Genomic DNA, 6,418 nt, shown 5'->3' with positions numbered 1-6,418 from the left:
CCCCCCCCCCCCCCCCCCCCCCCCCCCCCCCCCCCCCCCCCCCCCCCCCCACAAATCAGATGGCCGCACCAACAAGAGATGCAAGGGAGCTCGCGAGGCGCTGTGAAACCTGAGGAGAGGCGGATGGCGGGCCAGGGCGGGACGAATCAGGAAAAGGGAATAAGAAAAAGGCAGAAAAAGAAACAAGCTCTCCTTTTGCGTCTGCTAGTGCCCTTGTGTGTTGTGTGTTGCGCGCGTGCGTACGTGTGATGGGTAGATGGTGAAAGGAGAAGATGGAAGGGAACAGGACAATTTGATTTGTTACGGACGAGATGGCTTACCGTCTGGTTCAGGATGCGTGAGTCTGAGATGGGTTTCAGCTGACCGAACAAAGGCAGACTCGAGGATCGAAAGACTCAAATGCCCATCAAAACAAATGCTTACCTTGGTCCAAGTTGGCGACGAGAGATCAAGATTGATGATGCGTGTGGCTGTTGGTGGGGAGGAGAGGCGAGGAAGAGGAGAGAAACAGCCCAGCTCCAAAAAGACCCCCGGCACGGTACGTACCCTGTCCACAGCGAGTCGAGTCAAGGTCAAGGTCAAGCAAGTCGCCTGACCCGAGATGCATTTGCAAGGCAAGGGCCCGCAAAGTCGAGATTGCCAAGGCGGCCGGATACCATGATGTGACGGGAATCCAGCTGCGATTGTGCATGTCATTGCGGCGGAAAGGCTCTAGAAGGAATGCAGTGCATGCAGCATGTCGACTGCCTTTTACCCATCCGCCCTTTTTGGTGGGTTTGATTGATACTACGGACAAGTGCTCCAGAAGGCTGTGGCACTTGGGCTTGGGACAGAGTCCGTCGTGAACTAGGCGCCGAGGACTAGCCAGACTCATCCAAGCTCTAGATTAGCATCGTGTAGGCTCTTGCTGGCCTCGCATAAAACCGAATGGACAATACGAAGTGCGTGCTGCAGCTGCTTACGCGCGGGCGACGCTGAGTGGTGGCACACGATCATGGGACGGAGAACTCCGTTGCTTCTCCTGTGCTTGATATCGACGGCAGCCCTGCCCCTATCACCAAGCGACGCACTGGAAATGAGCTTACGGTGGTGAAGAGAGTCGCCAACAAGATTACGTATAACAGAAGCACTCGACAGAATCGGAGATGAACGACGGCTAGGATACAGGTATTGGGCGATTTGTTTTGCAGGTGTTTTTTTGATTTACACGTACTCGATGCGCCGCAAATAAAGGTGAGGCACCAAGCAAAATACACGCACGCATCTCTTCTCTTGTCTATGCCCCTTGGCCATATCAACCAACGGGTAGGAGTAGGAGGTCAATGATGGCAGGCAATGGTTCGATTTGAAAAAGGAAAAAAAAAAGAAAAAAGAAGAAAAAAAAGCTCGATTCTCGCGCGACGGTCGGTGCTCTAGCTAGGTGATTTTCTGTGACAACTCTGTTGCTACTTTGAAACACACGCCGCCTCCAAACCAAATCTGGTAGCCAAGATGGGGTGTTGGTTCCAACTGCCGCAAATCTTGGTACTTTCATTACTCGTATCACATGTTGCTTCTCTCCGTGATGTGTAACAAGGAGAGGTTATATCGTGCCACTGACGGAAGACGACAAGGGAGAAGATGGAGGTGTGGAGGGGCAATGCATTGACGCTGCTCTGAAGCTGAAGCTGCCGTGCTGCAATTCAATGCGCCGTCACGGAGATTGGTTCTGCTTCCCCAGATCTACCTTAGCTAACCCACGTCCAAGGAACCCCTTCAGCGTCAGATTCCACCTTGGATCCGACTGTGGCTTATCCTCGAGACCAAAGCCGAAGGGAGATGCGCTGCTAGGCACCAGATAGCGCAGCCACATCTGGAAGCTAGCACATGCTGCAGGTGTTTGTCATGCGGCCGGCTCTGGGATGTCTGCACCTATGAGCCGGAGTCTCTTATAACCAGATCGGTTTTGGAGGCTGCAAAGGGGCACTCCGGAGCTCGACTTGGTAATCTTCGAGGCTCGTGCCGAAGTTGTCCGTCTTTGCAAGTCTCGGATGACGCAAACATAAAGCAGCTCGTTTCTCAATTTCGTGTTGCCAGGAGGAAGCAACATATTAATAGCTATGTACTATGCCGCACGATGATCTAGAGCCTAACTAAAGAAACACACCAACATTTAGCTTGAACAGTATGCCGTTGGGTAGCTTGTCGAGTTAGAGCAGCCTCAGAGCAGTTCCACCTCCTTTTGAATCATCACCAAGAGCCAGTCAACGTCTGTAGCATGTTGCTATGTACTCAACAAGGGGTTCAAACATCTAGATCGATGGGAAAAGGCCGAGCACATGACGAACAAGGAGAAGAGGATGATGAATAGATGCTCGCAAGACTGAGATCGAAGCAGCTTGGTCGACACAGAAGGCGTTTTCTTCGGCATTTGTGCAGGCAATACGAAGTAGATAGTACCTTGGAAGCTGCAAATCTACATGTACATACGTGCACCTGTTCTTTAGTACCTGGTCTACACCGCCAATGGCAGAAACAAAAGAAGAACGCCTAGAGCAAACTTTCAACCTCCAAGAAATTTTGAAACCGACATCTCAGCATTCCAACGAGAGCACGCATACACTCGAATTCAAACACTTGCCGTGCCAAGATCTACGCCGCCTTTGGGGAACGCAGCCAGAATAGAGCAACGGCCTGCTTTCGTTCTGCGGGTTAATGCAGTTGCTGTTTGGCAGCTTCAACAGCCATTCGTAAGTGCTCAACACTGTCCAATCCATGCATCCATCTGGATATTAGCAATGTCTGACTAGTCTCTACATTTTCTATTGCATAGATCTTCAACCGCCGTCATTCGATTGCCGAGTAGACCCTCTCAATTAGGAGAACCGTGCTTGACACATCGGTGGCAATTGAAGAAAATAACGATGATAATCGAACATGATACTTCACTACACGCCTTCCTCTACTTCAACCGTGGAAACAGCATTCAGATGAGCTCTTAATTGCGCTCACCTGTTTAAGGACATGTGCTACCTTGGACTACGTCTCTGTACTGAACTCTGATTCGAGAGAGGGACTTTCGAAAGTTTTGTCTGAAGCTGGATCACGCAAACGGTTTCAAGTTCGAAGTGCAGCTGCGGTACCCTCTAGTTTTCGAATCAGAAGAGAAAATGACAGCCTCTGGCCTCCTCAAGAGACGAAGTCGCCCGGTATCAAAGAGCCAAAAGCAATTATGACGCCAAATCGACAGGCTTGACATTCGTCGAGACTCAGTACGCGTCTGCCACTTGCTTTTAGCTCGACCACCGTGGCTCAGAGCGACGCTGCATGTAGCTATTGTCAAATTGCTTCTCTGATGCCTCAACAAAGGCTATCAAGTTCCGCAGCGAGAACTGCTTTATTGGAGATTTTCTTTCCACCGCGAGAGATGCTTTCGGCCTAAGCACGTCGAGAAGTCGATTGCTGCATCAGAAATACAAGCGTGATTGTTCTCTTCTAGCGCCAGATTCTCTCAACGTTCAGGGATACAATACACGCCCCTTCAGCTCCGTTCATCAATGATCATATCATCGAAATTACGGAAGACAAAGCCAGTTTACCAACATTTACAACTCAACGACCGGGAAGACTACCACAAGGACACGAATCAAGATAATGGTGCCAGCTTTCTTGGCTTGGCTGCCAGTATGATGTCGTCACAAAGACCGTTTCCCAGAGTTCCGTACGATTTGGCGGTTAATATTTTTTCTTACCCTGATCGTGGTAATGTTGTTCTAGGCCAAGATGTAGATCTTCGCAAGAAGATGAGGCTGGAGAACACAAAAGGACTCAACACCCACTCTCTTTGCCGGCTAAGCTCAGAAGCAATATAAAGCGCATCAAGGCTGATTTTACGGATGACACTCGGCTTCCGGTCTTCAATTTGAACAAGATATGGCTCAACCAACCCGGCGCCGGTAAACATTTCATCTGGTCCAATTCGCAATGGACAAGTTCTACATCGAACAAACGAGAGAACATGAGGTCAGACTGGAAGAAAAATGGCTCCTGTCTATGATACAAATGAGTGTGAAACTACAAAAATGGTCCAGAGCGAATAATCTAAATCCTCATACGGCGCCAACAACTCAATTACTGATACACACGTCAAGGTACCGTAGATCGTGGCACACTGGCAATCACTACAGGAAGCGATGGATACCAACACTGCATCAACCGTTCACGAGTTCATATTCAAGAGCAGGCATATAAAACATTCAATTATCCATGTATTGACGCTTAGTCTACTTTAACCAACACCAACAGCACATTTATTTCGCCCTCGCACGGAATAGTCGTACAGTGCCTCGTACCCTATACCCTTGGATTGCAAACTATCGCCATCAGTACGGCTTCGATGACACCTCTAGAACATGTCCCAAAGAAAGTGTTGGTCACTACAAGCTACCTCATTGTTTCGAATCGACCACCGTGGCAGCACAGTCGTTCTGGTACACCATTACAGCCAAAGGAGAAGGAAATGCGGAGCAACCCAGAGGGGCAGGACACCCTCTTCGAAACCTCCACATGATCCAAATCATATATAATGTTGATATACCCGGGCGATCTGGGGAGGCACTAGGATGTTCTGAAGAGGCAACCTCGACATGATCATTCATGAAAGTCACAGTTATCAGCTGGGGCTTACGTGTGTTAACCAAGCCGGTTGCAAGATCACAAAATTGCATCATCATGCAGGTATGCCTAGAACTAAGAATCACCCTGGTAACCCCCGAACGATACTTTTGGCCATGGAATACGCAAGGCAATGCTTCAATATACTACAGTTACTCTGTATCAAAGCCATCATCATAATGACAGCCATGTCGTATTGTGCCGGACAAGGAGCGTCTTTGCAAGGAGCCAAGCTTCCTCGGAGCTTGTGAACAACAATACATCATGAGGTGTGGTTTTGAAACAGGTTACTAGCCATTGCGGACTGGCAGCGGCTGCGGCCCTGGTATCTCCGTAACAAGGGTCACCGTATCCTGTCTTTGACTGAATACTCGCGCATTGCGACAAAAACAAAAGGACTGCCAAGACGCTTGCCGCTTCACTTTTGTGTCGCTTCTGCCGCTTCCAACTAAACATGATTGCACCTCAGTGTGAATGGGGCTTTGGAGAGACATGAGGAGCCCGGTCTCTGTCTGGCATTGCATTACACGTCGAGTTTGCAGCTCTGATTACGACCGCGACCGCGAACCAGAGCGGCTGGGGTATTCTGATGAGACACACGGCGGACGAGAAAAGGCATGATACGGAGTGTTGCGAAGTGGTTGACATCTCTAGCCACGGCTTGATAGAGCCCGCTATACGAGACATCCGGGATGTTCAAGACCATGGGTAGTCCGCGGCGTAAATGGACGGCTAGGTGGCATCTGCTTTGGCTACATTGGGGAGCGAGATACGAGTTAACCTCAGGCTCATGGGGTATCCCAATGGGATAGGCATGTGGCGGAATCTTTCAGATCCCTTAGATGGCATACATGTCGATCTAGGTTACACCTTGGCTGAATCAATGGCATGTGCTCTGACACTAGTTTGGCTGCGGCCCATCTAAAAGCAGATTGGGATCCAGGCTTGAGAGCGAGAGCCCGAGATTGCAAATGCAAGACAAAATGGTCACCGGATTCCCTCTGAGCTAAATACGTGCTGCCCGAAAATCTTCGGGTTCCTAGGAAACCAAAAGTGAATTCGGGGGCTGATGTCTCTCTCTGACGTCTTAGCTTGGTCTTCACGTCCTGACGACAGCCCAAAAGTTCAGATACCCTTGGTAAGCGGGGTGTCGGGGCTTGCTCATAATGTCTTGGTGTGTTAGATATACGCCGTCCGAAAGTTTTCGGACATCTCAGAGAAAACGACTATGGAGTTGGTTCCCCTTGCAGATGGTACGCCAAAGCCCAGTCATGCCGTACCGATGGGGTTGGAGACGGGCCGTTTCGAAGAGCTTGGACATCTCAGAAGACCAAAAATCGGTGTGATAATGTGATTGTTCTCAGTCAAGACATGCGTCCGAGCATCTGAGAAAAAGCAAAATACGAGGCCGAAAATCTTCGGGTTTCCAGAAATCACCGCTCTATTGGCCGACAGCCTGGGTCTATATTGACGCCTTCTCAGAACAAGCGAGACATGCTCAAGAGCCATCAAGTCTATCATTTTTGACGAAATGACCTGGTCATAACCCTTTGACGAGCGAGTGAACTGAGACCCGCGTCAAGGAAGACGGGCTGGCTTGAGAAAAAGCAATTCCATGGACTCTTTTTACGGGCCAACGAATGTGACAGCTCCAGCCAATACGCCCTGGGCAAACGAGACATGCAGTCCGAAAGATTTCGGCCCCTCAGAAAAAGAACAATCACACCCATTGGGGCTTGGTTTTGCCTCGATGCCGACATGTTAC

Source organism: Trichoderma aggressivum, assembly GCF_033847375.1.
Source record: "Trichoderma aggressivum f. europaeum strain CBS 100526 chromosome Unknown scaffold_011, whole genome shotgun sequence".
Classification (NCBI taxonomy): Eukaryota; Fungi; Ascomycota; class Sordariomycetes; order Hypocreales; family Hypocreaceae; genus Trichoderma; species Trichoderma aggressivum.
The sequence above is the reverse complement of the archived record's forward strand: the minus strand, read 5'-3'. Positions refer to the sequence as shown.